Source organism: Zalophus californianus, chromosome 5 (genome assembly GCF_009762305.2).
Source record: "Zalophus californianus isolate mZalCal1 chromosome 5, mZalCal1.pri.v2, whole genome shotgun sequence".
Lineage (NCBI taxonomy): Eukaryota > Metazoa > Chordata > Mammalia > Carnivora > Otariidae > Zalophus > Zalophus californianus.
In genome coordinates this window covers 46,704,094-46,722,613 of record NC_045599.1, presented here as the reverse complement: position 1 = coordinate 46,722,613, position 18,520 = coordinate 46,704,094, and the positions used below count along the sequence as shown (strand labels likewise).

At 42.1% G+C, this 18,520-nt stretch overlaps 1 long non-coding RNA gene across 1 annotated transcript in view; it reads right to left on the bottom strand.

Annotated features, from left to right (window-relative positions):
- LOC113929637 overlaps positions 1–18,520 on the bottom strand; it is a 58,011-nt gene that overhangs the window by 2,230 nt on the left and 37,261 nt on the right. Inside the window, exons 4-7 of the long non-coding RNA XR_003522269.2 lie at positions 15,542–15,632; positions 13,478–13,755; positions 9,578–9,800; positions 3,599–3,808 (exon numbers count right to left, since the gene is read on the bottom strand). This is a non-coding gene — a long non-coding RNA (uncharacterized LOC113929637). The remainder of the gene's footprint in view (positions 1–3,598; positions 3,809–9,577; positions 9,801–13,477; positions 13,756–15,541; positions 15,633–18,520) is intronic.

Here is an 18,520-nt window from a genome sequence, read left to right as displayed (position 1 = left end):
TTCTGCTCAGACACTGTGGCTTCAAACATTGGCATATTCTTCTCACCTGGAGTATCTGTACCTTTAGGAGTGTGAGGTCCTGAGCCAAGCGACAGTGTGAAACTACAGGATATATACAATGACTCTGCTTGGGGTGTCATTATCACAGACTATTCGGGAGGAGAAAAGTTTGCAGTTTTTACAGTCTTGACGTTTTTGTCATATACAAATCAGTGTAAGCCTCCTTTTCCATGTTGGCTTAAATTTCTTTATTTTTGCACTAACTTGCCTCAAAGCCTATGATCCAGCATAGAACTATACTCAAAGAAACAGACTCGCCCTTGCACATTGCAATTACAATGTTATTTCTATATAAAAATAAACTCTGATCTAGTATGAAGTGGTAGGCAAAATTTGTACCTATTTTAGAGACAAAACACAAAACTTTCGTGAAGTTTCTGCTCCAAGCTATGGCCTTCAGATCAACTGGATTTATTTTGCTCTGATCCGAAGAGAGTGTCATGGAAAAGTTGGAGAAACACTTTTTTAGGCTGTTGTCTCAACTTCCTAAATTGTCCACCCTATTTAAGTTCTACCCATTACAAATTCATGTAGCTTGATTTTTTTAAACTGTGGTGAAAAACACACAAAATTTGCCACCTTCATCATTTTTAGTGTACAGTTCATTAGTTTTAAGCAGTCTTTGCTGTGCAACAGAGCTCTAGAACTTTTCCTCTCACAAGACTGAAACTCTATGCCCATTGAACAAGTCCCTACTTCTCGCTACGCCCAGTCCCTGAAAAACACCAGTCTACTTTTTGTTTCTATGAGTGTGGCTACTTTCCATTCCTCATATGGTGGAATCATACAGTATTTGTCCTTTTGTGGCTGGCTTATTTTACTTAGTGTAACATCCTCCAGGTTCACCCATGCTGTAGCAAGTGATGGGACTTCCTTTTTAAGGCTGAATAATCTAACACTATATATATATATGATATATATATATATCACAGTTTGTTTATCCATTCATCCATCGATGGACACTTGGGTTGCTTCTCCTTCTTGGCTCTTGTAAATAATGCTGCTATGAGGGGGCACCTGGGTGGTTCAGTTGGTTGAGCGACTGCCTTTGGCTCAGGTCATGATCCCAGGGTCCTGGGATCGAGCCCCGCATCGGGCTCCCAGCTCAGCGGGAAGCCTGCTTCTCCCTCTCCCACTCCCCCTGCTTGTGTCTCCTCTCTCGCTGTCTCTCTCTCTGTCAAATAAATAAATAAAATCTTTAAAAAATATAATGCTGCTATGAACATGAGTGTGCAAACATCTCTTTGAGCCCCTGCTTTCAATTCTTTTAGATACATATTCTAAAGTGGGATTACTGGATCCCATGCTAATTCTATTTTTAATTTTTGAAAACAACTGCCATACTGTCTTCATAGTGGCTGCACAGTGTACAGGCTTTCAATTTCTCCACACCCTCGCAACATGTGCTGTTTTCTGGTGGGTTGGTGGGTTGGTGGTTGTTGTTATTTGATAGTAGCCATCCTAATGGGTGTGAGGCGACGTGTAGGTTGCTTTTAAAGTCTGAATTCCCTTGGAAGTGGTAAGGGTATCTGTGAATCTTCATGCCTTGTAGTAAACTTTGACCTTAGCAACCAGCTAAGGTCATTCACTGAGTACATGGTATTTAGATGTAAGAGAAGGTGTTAGAACCCTAGAAGGAGATCCTAGATCTCCTCAAAAACAATAAAGCATTAGGGGGTGCCTGGGTGGCTCAGTCAGTTGAACATCCCACTCTTGGTTTTGGCTCAGGTCATGATCTCAGAGTCATGAGATGGAGCCCCACATCGGGCTCCGAGCTCAGTGGGGAGTCTGCCTGAGATTCTCCCTCTTCTTCTGTCCCTTCTCATGCTCTCTCTCTCTGTCAAGTAAATAAATAAGTAAATCTTTAAAAAAAATGATAAAACGTTAAAACTGGAAGCCTGGGGAGGGGGGGCTACCTGAGAAATCCCACAGAGGATATTTTCCTCTCACAGTTGTTTGACCCTTAGGACTTTTTTCTTAAATGAATACAAACACTTTCATCAGAATTATTCCAATATTTCTGAGAATATCATCAAGAACTTATTTTTCTAGAAACAACTCTTTTGAGCTAATTTAATTCTTTGATCAATTTTCTTTTTACTGTGGAGTCACATAATTTTCAGTATTTGTATTTCACTGAAATAATCTGGATTTAATTCAATGATCACATTTTGCACTCGTATGAAATGTTCCCAACTTTGGCTTCAGCAATTTTGAGTTTTCTTTTGTGGTCATTTTCTACCAAGTCTAATTTTCCTGGGTCAGGTTTTATAGGTACAATTTTTGACAAGATGATTTGATTTTTTAGTCAATTTTAAAAGTCAATAAACCCGGTTTTGAGCAGGTTTTGCCTTTGTCAGTTTTATTTTGTGTTATTTCTATAAAATGTGATTTTAACTGGGTCAATTTTTGTAGTTTTGAGAATTACCGAAACAATGAGATTCTTCAGTTCACTTTTTGTCATTATTAAATTTAACATATATAGCTTTGGCTCTTCCGATTTAAATCTGTGTTGATTATTTCTACGATGTCTAATTTTTTTTCTGGTGCCCAGGTTAAAGTGTACTTGAAGTCAAAATACCGAGGTTGCAACATCTTGTTTTCCTCTAAAATTGTTCTGATTAAAAAATTAAAAGTGGAGTGTCACTCCCGAAAGCCCCCACTGTACGGTCTCCTCACAGTCTTCCCAGGGAGCAGAGGGCAAAGGAGTCCTTTGATGAGAGCCCTACTGGTCAGTGTTCCCAGGCAGAAACTAGAGTGAGAAGGGTGGAGAGTGACAGTGGCACGGACTGCTCCCTCAACCTGTTCATATAAGTTCCAGTGAAATCTGTAACTAGAAAAGGAGCATCCAGAGAAGACTTAAAGGGCTGGGGGTCGGCAAACCTGCTTCACCCCGGATGCAGAATGAGTCAAACGCATGTAAGCTTTGTTAATTCCAGATGATGTCACTGGTGACAGCACCTCTCTCCCTGACACCCACTTTCTGGGCCATGGCTCGGGTCCTGCGGTGGCTCTGGGTCAGCGGAAGCCCAGCTGGATGGATAAGCTCACTTTGCTGGTCCCTGGGAAGACTGTGAGGAGACGGTACAGTGGGGGCTTTTGGGAGGGCAGGATGGAAGCCCTTGGACGTGGAGGGAGTTTCTAAGAACAGAGGATAGCAGGGAGGAGAGAGAGTGGAAGGGGGTGTCAATGGCTGGCTGGGCCAAGAGGCAGATTGGGCTTACACAGAAGGCATGACAGTGGGATCAGGGTTTATAGGGCACTCTGACATGCTTTACATAAGAGAATGCCACCTGTATTGCCTGAGATATGGGGTATAGATAGAGATACTGCTGGGTCTGTGGCGGGGGCCACTGGGCACACTCCCCCTTCAGAATCCCGTAGCACAGTTTTGTCACTGAACACATTTCTACTGTAAACACCATTGCAAATGGTGGGTTTTCACCTTAGCTCAACTTGTAGAGAGGGAGGGATAGAGAAGGAGAGTAGAGAAGAGGGCAGAGAGAGGCTGATTAGATGAGTTGGCTCTGGCCCTCACCTCTGGTTCAGCTGGTGATTGCTGTTGGCGGGTGGCTGGGTGGGGAAGGATCCCCCACAGGCAGCAGGAGCAGAGAAGGCTGGGGACCAGGCGCGAACTTAGAAACACGTCTAGTACAATCACGCTTTGCTTCTTGTCATCCACACAATATGTATTTAATATAAGCCAGTGGCAAGTAGTCTTCCTTTCATTATGTACCTGGGGCAGCCCCTGGAGAGAGAGGAGTGGGTTGGTCAGCAGAGGGAAGAGAGATCAGAAAGTCATTTGAAGGCCATGATCTCTCCTCACTTACTTCCAGATGTGGCAGCCACCACGATCAGCATCATGGGTTCCAAGCATTCACCAGAAGGGAGAAAAAGGGAGGTGGAAGGAAAAAGAGAGACTGGATAGGAGAGAAATACAACTGATAAAAGTAAGCTCCTTCTGGGAAGAATTCTATTGTCAAGCTGTTCCCTAAGGGAACACGTCCTCGGAGAGGTATGAAGTGCATTCCCCTTTCCTACTGTGGTGTGTGTGTGTGTGTGTGTGTGTGTGTGTGTGTGTGTTTCTTTTCCTTATCCCTATGAAAAAAAAACTGTTAATTTCGTATGACAAACAAAATGTATCTCCTTTTCCTGAGTACTCCATAATTGTATAGAAATGTGTATCATTTCCTCTCCATAATTTTGAGAATATTTTTGAAGACAGTGACATATTCTGACTCTTTAAGAACAAAACAATTCATTTTAAAAATCACTGAATGACAGCAATCAAAGTGCTCAAGTGAGGCAGTTCGCTTCAGCACTTGTTCAAAATGTCATTAGAAAACCGACATATAGCGGGTTGTTATGGCAACTAGAATAGCCGAGTTTATAACATCACTGTAATTAACGTGATCCAAATGTTATTAATCTTTCAACATCACTCACATCCTCTGAAGGAACAGCAGCTCTGGTCGTCTTAGGATTTTTCAACGGTGTTATCTTTGCAGGTTTCTTCCCATTTTATTTTATTTTCAAATAGATCTTCCTCTGATGTGGCTTTAGTGAAATTAGCTATTGTTTCTCTGCCTTTACTCATTCTATTTTGACTGCTATTTTTTGATAAATCTTGCAATTAAATGGAGGAAAAGGAATCACAGCTAAAAACCAGAACAAAGTCTAGAGATGAAAAGATATACACATTTTATGTGGAGAACCTGAGAAAAATATTAAATACTTTGCATATAGATATTTAGTATTAACTCACATTTGCATAGCACTTTATAATTTTTAAAGCACATTTACATACACTATTTAATATAACAACCCTGAGAGGGACAAGTAATATTTTTTGGGTGCCTCCTATGTGACATTAAATGTGATCTGTATACATGAATGTTTTAGATCTCACAACAAACTTGCAAGGTAAGTGTGGGTTAAAACTATGCCTTCACAACTTGACAACAAGAACCCAAAAACCCGATTAAAAAATGGACAGTCTTCAAAAAAACATTTCTCCAGGGATGATGTAGAGAAGTCATCAACTAATATATGAAAAGATGCTCAACATCACTAATTATTAGAGATATGCAAACCAAAACTACAAGATATCCCCCTCACATCCATTAGTATGTTTATTATAAAATGAAACAAAAAAATAGCAAGTGTTAGGGAGGATGTGGAGAAACTGGAACCCTTGTGCACTTAGGTAAAACTATAAAATGGTGTAGCCACTGTGGAAAACAGTATGGTGTTTCCTCAAAACACTATCCCAGCAAATGATCCAGCAATCCCACTTCGAAAAAGCAGAATTTTGAAGAGATATTTGCACACTCATGTTCACATCTGCATTCTTCACAAGGGCCAAGAGGTAGAAGCAACTCAGGTGTCCATGGACAGATGAGTAGATGAACAAACTGGTATATCTGTTTGATGGAAGATGATTCAGCTTTAGAGAGGAAATCCCATCACATGCTAAAACATGGATGAACCTAGAGGACACTGTACTGAGGGAAATAAGCCAGACACAAAAAGACAAATACTGTATGATTCCAGGACGTGAGGAATCTAAAGTGTCAAATTCATGGGACAGAGAGTAGAATGGTAGTAAAAAGGGGCTGGGAGGAGGGGGAAATAGGGAACTGTTTAATGGCATAGAGTTCAGTTTTCCAAGATGAAGAAGTTCTGGAGGTCTGCACAATGATGTGAATATTCTCAGCATCCCTGAATTGTACATTTAAAAATGATTAAGATGGCAGATTCTACATTATGTGTTTTTCCCCCCTCTAATTAAAAAAAAAATGCCTCCACGTTGACACTCCTTCCTTGAAAAGGTGAAGCTAAGTCCTCTCCCCTTGGATGTAGACTGGATTTAGTAATTTGCTTCTAGTGACTTGATGTGGAAGAAGGGACAAGGTATGACTTCTAAGACTAGGTCAAAAGAGACATTGCTGCTTTTGCCTTATTCTCTCTCTTTTCTCTTTTTTTGGGGGAAAGTGGGTCCTCTAGCCCCAGTCAAGCCTTTACATGTCTGTCACCCTGGTTGATACCTTGAGTGCAAGCTCACAAGAGACCCCAAGCCTGAAACCACCCGGCTCAGCGGACTCACAGAAACTGACCACATAGAAACTGACATAATAAATGTGTATGCTGTTGTTAAGCCACTAAATTTGGGGGAACCCATCACACAGCAGTAAATAACTACTACAATAAATATTTTCCATTAATCGGAAGCATTGAAGATCTCTGATGTGTTAGGAGGGCTCCTCACCCTTTCTGTGTTGATTTGTGATTTTGCCGATGCGGCTGGAGTCTATTCTGAAAGAGGCTCTGGGTCAGAATCAGAGCCTTATGTGAATTATCGGCAAGCCCAGCCTTACGACCGATATCGGGGAACCGGCTGTCCTGTAACCTAAGGGCTGCTAGATTTCTTTGAGCTCCTTTATTTTTCTCTCTCTATGTGGCATCAAGAAATAGGAATGCCCATGAGGTATTCTCATTGAAAGTTCAATCACACGTGAACCAGTGAGTTTAGATATCGGAGGTCATACCCCTATCTCACACTATATTCAAAGAAAGTTTTTATTCTTTGTGGAAAAAAAGTGAAAAGGCAAAATAGCAATACGTCTGAGAAACATCCAAAAGGCCAACAAGGAAGGAAAACTCAACATCGTCTCGAGGTGAACAAATGGGGTTTCAACCAGCAGCGTTGTTTGGGAAGAGTTTCTCCCCTGTTGGACTACATACATTCTATCCTTTCCTTTTCAGTGTAGGAATCAAACTATAAATTTGTGGAGAGTGAGACAAGGAGGCAAATTCACTAATCCTGTTACTCTAGTTTCCTGAAGATTGTATTGCTACCTATGGGTATCACCTTCTATTGTTTTAAAACAAATTCTCTTTAAGTGAATGAACTGGCTTTACTGCTCATATTTATGAACTCTTTAAGTAGGGAAAAGGAGCCTTCCCAGATTTCGAATTTTAATGCAGGGTCCGGTATTATAAAATAAAATGAATAAAGATAAGCTAATACAAAATAAAGACTTGCATTGCTTTAAAAAAAAAAAAAAGGAAATCGAAGCTCTCAGAATTTTAGTTTTATTTACCCAGGTCTCATAGCAAGAATGAGTGAGACAAAGATTACGAACCTAGATTGTTCTGCTTCTGAAATCTACCCTCACTTTCTACAATATGAAGGAATTACTACCTTCATTCTAGGGATGAGGAAGCTGATTTCGGGAGAGGTTAAGTAACTTACCTGTGGTTTTCCTGCTGGTTTGTACCAGAGCTCAGATCCTAAGTATTAGTCCAATACTCTTACACAACTTATTGCTTTTCTGTTTAGATAATGTATTTGGTAAAGGTCTTGAGATATAAATATAAATAAGGTAATCAAGTAGAAAATATCCCCGCAGTGAGGAAACATGGTAGGTACATAAATTAGAATTGGTTTCTTAGGTTTCTAGTTGAGGAATTCAAATTTTAAATGAGATGGCGGTTTAAAAACTTTTTTTACTAAGTCATTAAACTGTTGAGGAAATCACTACTTGTAAGAGCCAAAACATACAATAATGTCTCATTTTTGTTTACCATGTTAGGTTTTCAGAGCACCTTTAAACATACCAGTCCATGTGGTTAAGCATGATGTTAAATTTGTCAGTAGAGGAAGGCCATTGCAGGAGAAAGGGGGCTCCTCTTCCTGGTTTCAGAACGCTTACCAGTCAGTAAGTAGTGGATGCATGGGGACCTCCGGTGGTACACTGCCTCAGCTGTGTACCCACACCACACAGTCTCTTGGTGACCGTGCACAGCAGTCCAGACCTCTGACCATCTTGATGTGACTCTTCCAATAAGGACACCGTGTCCTCCAGACCTCAGGCCTGCAGAGGCATCCAGCTTTCAATGTACACCTGCTCTCCAGCTTAGGCTCTTGGAGCCCTGAGGCTGGTTTCATGCTTGCCTGGCAATGAGGGACCAGCTCTGGCCTGGGAAATCCAACAGACTTCTCTTCATCCTTTGGCTGTGACCACACCTTCACCAGTGAGGTCTGAGCCCCGCCATGTTTAAAACTCTTTTCCAAGTTGGTCCTTTCACCCAGTCAAGAGATGGTTAATGTGTACTGCAACTAAAAACTCCGATGGATATACTTGCTTCCCTCTTTTTGGTGTCACTTCCTTCAAAATGTCATCATTTGAGGTCACTCCCTTTCATACTTCACCAGTGCTGGAGGGGGTTTTTGTCCCTGCTACATGGAGACTGCTGCCCTGGTCCCTCCACGATTTCACAGCAGCGGCATCCGTTTAAGCTCATCGCTGCTGTTGGTTGGCTTCTGTATCCAGCCCCCTGCTTTTATTCCCTAAAACTGCTATATTCTCATTGGTGACCCACCATGCTTTTCTCAGCTTTGGTGGCCTTTGTTAAGAAATGGTTTTGACAAATAATACATTATATGCTAAAAAAAAAAAGAAGATAGTAGAAAGGGAAAAATGAAGGGGGGGAATCGGAGGGGGAGACGAACCATGAGAGACTATGGACTCTGAGAAACAAACTGAAGGTTCTAGAGGGGAGGGAGTGGGGGGATGGGTTAGCCCGGTGATGGGTATTAAGGAGGGCACGTACTGAATGGAGCACTGGGTGTTATACGCAAACAATGAATCATGGAACACTACATCAAAAACTAGTGATGTAATGTATGGTAAATACCATAACATAATAAAATAAAACTAAAAAAAAAAAAAAAAGAAATGGTTTTGAGCATATCAAGAAGGCACTGAGGTGGAAGGGACAGGTCTGGAGCTTGCTCTGAAATGTCAGACGTTTAGCTACAAGCTCATACTCCTCATTCACATTGGTGTTAAAACAACCAACAGAGCTAAAGCAAGAGAAAAGATAGTGGAGTGCAAGGGAAAGGGAATGTGGAAACCTGACCAGTAATAAAAAGATGGATGGGTCGGCACTTAGCCGTGGCACTTATCATCGAGGTCTAAGAGAGAATGGAGAGGAAGTGCAACACCACCACCATAAATAGGCTCATTCTATTGACTTAACCATAAAGATCAATAACATTTGTTATTTTGTTAGCCTCTGAAATTTTTAGCAATAAAGTCCCTTAGAAACCCTCAAATGAAACTATAAGCTTGTTCAAGGGCAGAGGCCAGGAAAGAAATTTTAAGAACATACTATCTTGCAGCGAAGGAGAGGAAGTCAGGGAGAAAAGCTGATGGGAACGGGACAGACGCCAGCGGAGTACAGTGTAACTCCCCTCATGTTTGGAAGCCTGGTCTGTGATGCACAATGGAGTGGGGCTTTGCCATCATAATTTCATCTGTCCCTCCAGCCAACCCCAGGCATGTTCCCTTCAGGGGCTTGCTCCTTGTTCAGATCTGTTCCAGCTCCAGGAACTCAAACTCAGAGCTGCCTCTCTTCTCCCCAACACGAAGTCCCTATCCTCCACATCTTTCACAGATACTTTCCTTATCTTCTGTGGATTCATGTTACATTTCCTGAGCATTTTCTTTACCTTGATAATGACCTTGAGTCTCCTGATTCCTCTCCTTTTTTCCTCTTTATGATGCTTCTTTGGCATTTACATGCTTCCCCTACCAAATCTTGTCTGGAAGGTTCATCATGTCAGAGCTACTTTAATTCTGCAGATTTCTTAGCTGCTTGTCATCCATGCTGAACTTCATCCTTGAGTTATTTCTGTTGTCTGCTTTCAGTTAATACTGCTGCACAAATGGGACCTGGTAAAAAAGACATGGAAACATAATAACTGGGTCCATTTAATTTGTTTGGCCCTTCTCTTTCAGACCTTTCCTGTGTGTATACTTACATACACATGTGGCATTTCAAACTTACGTTTAAAGATTTTTTTTTATAAAAATAGGATATTATACGCATTACTTTTTTTTCCCCCTTAAGAATATCTCCTGGGCATCTTTCCATGTCATTACACGTATACTACTTCATTCTTTCTTGAACAGCTGCATAGTATTTCACCGTATGAATGGCTGTACTTTATTTTCCCAATTTCATATTTAGGTTGCTTCTAGTTTTTTTGCTATTTCAAATAATGCTGCAATAAATAATCTTGTACATATATCTTTTGTGCACCTGTGTTTTTCTGCAGGATAATTTCCCAGTAGTAGAATTGCTAGTTTAATTGATCTGTGCATTTTAAATGCTGATAGATACTGCTATATTGCTCTCCAAAAAAAGTTATCTCATTTTATGCTGTTACCAAATACGAATGAGAACAGGGTTCTTCTCTAAATTAATGCTAGCCTTACTTGGGCTCTTAACGCACCTGGGGGTTCCTACTATTCATTTTTCATTGGTTCTGTATTTTATTGCCTAAATAACACTGCCAGGCCCCTTATATTTCTGAGACCCTTAATTTAATCCTGCCTTTCTGATCTCAGGAACCGACCTAACCTTCTCTTCTGCTGTCTTCAGTGTGACTACCATTCATTCTCTCACTTACTGCCTCATGATCTTGAGTTTGCTGCTGGAGCTCCGTAATTACATCTGCATTAGAAAAAAGGCGGATGGGGTGGGGGTGGGGGCATGGTGCCAGTGGCATCCATCTCTTTTATCAGGAAGGAAAGCCTTCTTAGAAGGCTCCAGAAGACCTCCCCTTACATCTTCTTAGCCGTAACTGGCTCCCATGGCCATTTCTACTGCAAAAGGAAATTGGGATATTTAGTATCTGGCTAAATAGAACAAAACTGTTACAAATATGTGCACCAACATTGATTTATTGCTTGAGTCTAGACATGCTCCTGCCCAGAATAAAATGAAGGTTCTGTGAGTGTGGAAGAAGGGGAGAATGGATATTGAGTAGTAATCCACAGTATTTGCCAACAATATATATTTGCTCAATACATATTTGTTGAATGCATAGTATAAGAACAGGTCAGCAACCTGTCACCACACTGAACTGAATATAAATCCCTGATTTATCACTTAGTTATTCAAAGTCACAGTTTGGTTCTAAGTTACAAATGCTGGATATCTGCATGCAGAACTGTATTCGTGTCCTGATGGGGGCTACAGAGTACACATCCCAGGGCTGAGTGACATTTTGTTCTCATTTGAATTCAAATCAATTTTGTCATCTCTGAGGGGCAGATGTTACACGTCAAACAAGTGACAGATTGCAGCTTTAATTTAAACAGCAAGATTTGGTTTATAATATACTTTATTGGAGAAAAAAATCCAGTGATGTCACTCAAGTGTTTTCTGGATTAAATAAGAAGGTTTTTGGGGCACCTGGGTGGCTCAGTCATTAAGCGTCTGCCTTCGGCTCAGGTCATGGTCCCAGGGTCCTGGGATCGAGCCCCGCATCGGGCTCCCTGCTCAGCAGGAAGCCTGCTTCTCCCTCTCCCACTCCCCCTGCTTATGCTCTTTCTCTCTCTCTGACAAATAAATAAGTCTTAAAAAAAATAAAGTAAAAGGTTTTTTAATGATAAAGGAAGGAGAGGACAGCTAGATATTCACAGGTCCCCTGAAAGAATGGAGGAGATGGTGGTGGTCGGCACAGCTTGTTGGAACCGCGCTAGTGACAAGGGCAGGACTAAGGGAGCGGCGGCAGCTCCAGGAGCATTATCATGGAGGTAAGAGGGTGAGCACGCGGACAGAGGAAGAGGAGAGGCCACATTGGGGGGAGCGGGTACGGATAGAAAGTGGCTCTCGAGTTCTCCTGGTCCTCTGCCACAATGAGAATCTGTGTGGTGAGAACCTCGTCACGGGGTTGATTCCCACGTCCGCTGAACCAGCGGCTGATGTCTGAGACTGTTAAACCATGAAGGAGAATCAGAACACCCAGAGCTGCACAGTCTCTAACTTTGAGCAGCGTGTCCTTTGATCTCCCCTCTTCTTTCTTTATTGAGGCTAAAACACAGCCAGTGAAGTGCATGCAGGGCTTTAATCCTAAGTGCACAGTCTGGTGAGTTTTCACATACGCCTTCAACCCTGGAAGCTGCCTCCCCAGACTAAGATGCAGAATATCCCTTTGCGTCCTAGAGTCACAAAGAAGTTCAGCAGGATGAAGTTCTGCTAACCTTAAAAAAGGTATTTTACCTTTTTTAAATCACTGTAAGTGAACTCACAAACTCAAAACAGGCTCAGGTGGCCCAAGTAAGCGAGTGGAACCGATGAGGTGGATGCCGCCACGGTTAACTGAAAGTGACGTCAGGCTTCGAATATTTTGCTGTCAGAAATACTTCCTATGAACAGTTTTGTAACTCAAGTTATTTTTCCCATTTTAGGAAACTCCCTTAGGATAGATCTCAAGGGGTATACTTACAAGATTAAAAAGAAAAGTAAAATCATTTAAAAAACTTTTAATATACATTGCCAAATGTGTGGCAGCCACGGGAATGTGCCCACAGTCCTCCAAACACAGGGGGCAGAGGTGACCACAGGTCTGTCCGCGGCCACACCTCCATGGGCTGCTTCTAGCCCATGAGCCGGTGCCACAGAGATGCCAGCGCAGGCCTATTTCTGGGAGACATGGGACTCCTCTGGTGGTTGCTACTGGAGGGAGGACATCCCATTGCCTTGCTGAACCTTCCCTTAGGCCGCCAGGCAGGTGAGGTGCTCACACCAGCCTTCCCTCCCTCCGTTGGGGGGGTCAGATGGCCATAGGCTCTGACAGCTCCCAGCCTTCCTTGCTGTCTCTCTGCTTTCCCTCACATGGGCATTTCCCCTGATAAAATTCTTGTATGCCTCACCCAGGCCTGCTATGTGCTTTGCTTCTCTAAGGACCCAGATACACACAGTTATATTTGTTTCCATTTGTTTCCCCAAGCGATCTACATGAGTGAGTTTTTGCTTCTTCTTTCTCAGCATTGGATATTTTCCAAATCTTTGCTACTTTGAAAAATGAAGAGAAGCGTTTTCCTTTAATTTGCATTTTTAAAAGATTTTCTAAAAAAGATTTATTTATTTATTTTAGAGAGTGAGCAAGAGAGAGAGAGAGCAGGAAGAAGGGCAGAGGGAAAAGGAGAGAGAGAATCTCCAGCAGACTTCCCACTGAGCGCAGAGCCCGACTTGGGGTTCAATCCCACGACCCTGAGATCATAACCTGAGGTGAAACCAAGAGTTGGGTGCTTAATCAACAGCCACCCAGGCAACGCTAAAGATTTATTTATTTATTTTAGAGAGAGACAGAGAGAGACAGCCCACATGGGGGGTAGGGGCATAGGGTGAGTGACAGAGAGAGAATCTCAAGCCGACTCTCCCTGAACAAGGAGCCTCACACAGGGCTCGATCTCATGTCCTTGAGATCATAACCTGAGCGGAAATCAAGAGTGGATGCTTAACCGACTGAGCCAACAGGGTGCTCCTAATTTGCATTTTGAAATATTGAAGTTTGACATTTTTGGTATGTGGTTTCCAGTCATCTGGACCATCTTACCTGGAAATTTTCCTTGAGGAGTCCATGGAAACACAGCACTCACTTTGAAACCACCACCTTCTGGGAGGCGCGGTCTCCGGTGGCTTTCCTGCCTAGCAGCTGCCAGCGCGCCTTGGATTTCATCGGGAAGGTGCCGTACGATGCTGGCTTCCACAGGACTGACACATGACCCAGGGTGAGTGCCAGGCTGGGGAACAGGAGCATAGCCCGGTCAGTTCCTCTTGCAAAATATGAAGAGCTAATCGTGTGCTGCAACACAGGGTCCCACATGGCCTCCCCTATGGGAAGGAGAAGAGACCAACATTTATAGAGCACCTACTGTGTGCTAGGTACTGCCTTTCTCTCATTTTACCTGACACAGCAGGTGTCATTTTCAAAATTCTACGGATGAAGAAAGTGATGTTCAGAGAGTTGCCCAAGTCACGCTGGAGTGCAAAAAAGGGACAGATATAAGTTTGAGGTTGCCCATATTCTTTCACTCCATTAAACTTCTGAGGCTTCTTGGACCTCAAGCATTTTGCATCACTCAAGTGGTTTTTCTACACTCTGTGTTGTGTGGCACCGTTATCTGCTTAGCTAGACTATAAGTTCATATCCTCCGTGAATAGTAATGAATGATGCTTTAGATGACTTAGGCTGATTTTCTGGAATTTGAGTCAGCTGAAGGATCACCCATGGCTTCCTCTTACAAGTGGACACCAGCAGTTAAAAGTGGAGATGTCTAGCACTCATTTATCAATCCTTACAAGGGATATCTTCTGAAATGAGATTAAAAAACTAATCAACTAACTAACCAACCAACAAAAACCCTGCTTCCAAAAACCCACCAACCAGTGAAAACAAAAGCAGAAATACAACCCAAATCCTTAGACAAACAGGACCATTTTTTAAAATAAAATATTATACGATTCAACTCTCAAACCAAAGGATTTCAAGGATAAAGGAATCAAGTTTTATGTGGAACTTCAATTATGTTTAGGGTCATGAAAAGACACATTTGGCCTTGTCTCTTCCCAATTTGAATATCTGAGTGCTCTAAGTTCCCATTTTCCCACCCATGCCCCCTTGGTATCATGTGATGAGTTAATAAGGAGAAAATACTACTGCATTCTCAGCTTTCACATCCCTAACAAAGCCTATATTTTAAAGCTGTTATGGAACTTTGCACAGAATCCAGGTTTAAAGACAAATTAAATACATAAAAAAACTAAGCGTGACAGCAAAGTTTAGTCACCTGAGAAATAGCTACTAAATCCCTCTTCAGTTAGGAACCTAAGATAAAAACTTGAAAAAACTCACTACGCTTTTGCTTTCAATTTTACTCTAGGCCTTATTAAAAAACACTTTTGGCAAGAAATGTACTTGTATAATTTAAAGCCATCCTGATCAGAATGTGTTATAATAACTTGACTATGTAAAAAATTTGTCTGTTTGCTACTGTCATGGAGCTGATCTTTCTGAGTTTCAGTAGAGGGTTTTAGGGTACAGGGCAGGGCTATTTTACTCTATCTTGAGTATAGGTAATCAGAGTTGGGGATGGTGGAGACTACAGGTTATAAGCACTCTCAAGACTTACGCTCCCTGACTATGCCCCTAGAGTACATGGGAGTCTTCAAGGAGCAATGGCTGCTCTTAGCTAGGTGATAGGTGGCCACTAGAATACTTCACTTAATTACCCCTCCTTGAGCTTTTCTTCTCCTTTTTTCCCCCTCTGCTGATGTGTTGTTGCTGAGGACAACTATCATCTTCTGCTTTGCTCTTACCCTGTCCACTAAGTGACCTAACTAACTCATGACCTTGAGTTCCACCTCCTGTGCTATCTTCAGCTTTTATCCTTTCTCCTTGGGAATTCCGTACCTTGTTGGTTCTCATTGTCACAGCTTCTTAATGAAATAGGATAAGATAAAAGATACCTGGTTTCCTTTAGAAACTGGGTGAATCTTAATTTCTCCCCTGCATAACAAAATTGTGTGTTCTTTATTACATTAGTGCGGCTTTGTGAGGGTTGAAGTTAGCAAAGGAAGACAAGGGGTACAAAAAACTGTGAATTGTAGAGGCTCATACCTCTGCTACTAGACCAGGTCCTGTTCTTAGTATCTGACCAAGTTCCTTTTCTCCAAATCACAGGGATGGCATTTTCCTCTTTGGGGATTTTCTGAAAGTGAAAGCAATCATCTCAATCACTGTCATTCAAACACGATGAGATCTGAGGATGGTTATTACAAGAGTTATGCCAGCTGGGCGAAGCAAATGTAGCTGGCATGCTGCACAAACACGATATGTGGATTGTAATCAGAATACAACTTATTTTTTTCCTTTCCTACTGCTTCTCTAAACTCTGTTCCATGGGGAATAATCTTCCCCTAATCATGGTTTGAAAACTACCAACCCAGTGATTTTTCTGCTCCCTCATAAGTAATAGATATCCCATGGTTACTTTAAATCATAACCAGAGATGTGCTTTACAATTGCAATGTCCAGGTCAGTGAGATCAAAACTCCACACCTGCTGATGGCTTTTCCTTTCTTTCCTCAGACAGACCTGTTTCTTCCTGGAAGTCCTCAGTGGGGAAGGGTGTGGTCCTTCAGCTCTCTAGCTTCTGGCACCAGCCAGAAGCTCAGGAAGCAAGGTGCACACCGGGTAGCGATGTTCTTATTTGGCTGGGGCCTCCCAAGCCCTCGAGGTCCAGTACGTAGTCAGTGCAAGCATCCCTGTGGAGGCCTGACCCATGATTACTGCAGATTCTTGTTTCTCTTTGTGGGCTTTTGAGAGGGCATCCTGTTGGATGTCTCTCTCCTCCAGGTCTCTTTACCTAGAGGGGGGTACCTTTCTTTCAGATGATTTCCTGTGACTCTTTTTCTTAATTATTATATATTAGGTGCTAAGTCTCTGGCCTCCTCTTGAGATCTCTTAACCCCTCCAGGTGGCCCTATTGGACAAAAAGCCTAAGAACTGCTCTTCTCCCCCTGGGTATTGTTGACCTTAAAAGCCAAACTGCTGGTTACTTTGCCAGCAAAAGATGGATTTATTTGGGAATGGCAGAGAATTGCAGTCTGGGACAAGCAAGCTACAGCAAAACTGTAGGCAAGTCCAGAGAACACAGGAGAGGAGCGTTGTTTTGTAGCGGAAAAGGGGAAGTTTTATAGAGGAAAAGGGGAAGTTGGGAAGGCTGTCACAAACAAAAAGTCCATTGGAGTAAACTGGGAGTTGGAAGTAGAGTGGATTCTCATTGGCTGAGTTGTGAGTCTCTCATGGGAGGGGCTATTGGGGGAGGGGGAGAGATGGGAGGGAGGGGAGGAAGTAAGCCTCTCTTCTTCCTGCGGGGTAGTAAAGCAGTATCCATGTACATGGTCCATCTCTTCCTGTTTGGGTCTGCAATTGAGGATGAGTGGTAGGGCGACAGCTCCCCTGCCGAATCTTTTGACTGCATTGTAGTGAGGTTTCCCATTATTAATTTTCACATTTTCCACGTTTTGATTAAGATCTTTCTTTGAAAGCATCACTGATCAATAGTCAGACTCTTTATATTTAGTGGTTTTGTTTCTCAGTGCCAGGAAGGACCTTTACTAGTTGTCATGTCCCATGGTGGAGAGAAAGTGCAAAGTGCTTGGAAACCACTTAAAGCCACATTTGAGTAACAAGGAAGGTTAGGAGGGAGAAACTCTCAGGCACTTCCCATCTGACGTCTATATTTTCTCAAGGTCAGGAGTGTTGGAGATCATCTCAAACCACTGAGCCAGCATCACCTTACTGGGTACACTGTTTCTAAAAAGTTCAGCAGTCAATAAAATACAAAACTTAAAATAATTATACAAAACAGAAGTAACGTAATGATTCCAAGTTATGTGATGGAACTAAACCAGGACTCTGGGTCTCAAAGTAGGCAACTGACATATTTCTTGGCACTTACTTTGACTTAGGGGAGAAAAGTCCTCCCTATGAAGGTATACCTGGAGTTATGTATGCCTCCCAGAATTCTGAGCTTACAGCAGCCATGAAAGCAGAATCGTGGATCCTGCGAGTGCACTGAAAGAATTAATTGTGTGCATTTGGGAAGATACAGTCCACATACAAACATGAAGCAATAGCTAATGAACTTTTTTGCAAAATGGTAAAACCTCCAAGATGGTTTCAAACAGTATTGCTCTGTCAAAAGAACTCTTTGGAACCAAATGCGTTATTCGTAAAATAGCCTCTAGGGTTGTACATTCAGAGACCATGAACTGGTTAAGAATCCAAAGTTAGTTAATAGTTCAGATGAAAGAAAACTCTTGTGAATGCTGAACCTTCTAATCCTTCAGAAAAAGCAAGTGAAAAATTAATTTGTCCCAGGATCATGATGAGGCTGTTTCCAAAAGGCCATAATCAAAAGAAGAGTTTTCCCCATTTTGCAATGGTTTGAGAGATGCAGACAAGAGTCTTGTCTTTCCATGAAAGAGAGAGAAAAAGCAATAGTGAGAAAAAGGTATACAGATCTGGTCCGCATATCTTGGAAAAGTGGTCTCGTCAGATGTCATCTGCTTCAATTCCTGGAAATCCTTACTTTCAGGTCACCAGATGGTGTGCAGATCTAATCAGGATTTGGTGCTTTCTTTAGATGTATTGCGTGAATACAAGACTCTATTCCCTGCAGCTTGGCAGCACAAGTGTTGGTTTGCAGTTCCTGATAAGGGTCTTTCCAGCAAGGCTGAAGAGTCTTTCCGGAGGAGTCTCTTCCAACAGATGAAAAATGCAGGTTGTAAGATTTGATACATAAGGTCGTTGTCTCCTGGGAGTGCACTGTGAAAAGCCTGCTCTACCGAAGCATGATTATTTTTAATGGAAATAATTAGGCCTTTACACTATTGAAGTATATCTCTTTTTATTAACTGTGGGTCACACAAGGCAGGAGCAAAGTGTGTTGGACATCCTGTGAGTATCTCAAAGGATGAGAGTGCATGAGTTCCCAACAGGGTGGATGATGGACCAATGGTAATGTTTTAGGCCAAGATTTTGGAAAGTGTCTACAAATGTTGCCAGTTGAGTCTTAATAATGCTGTTAGT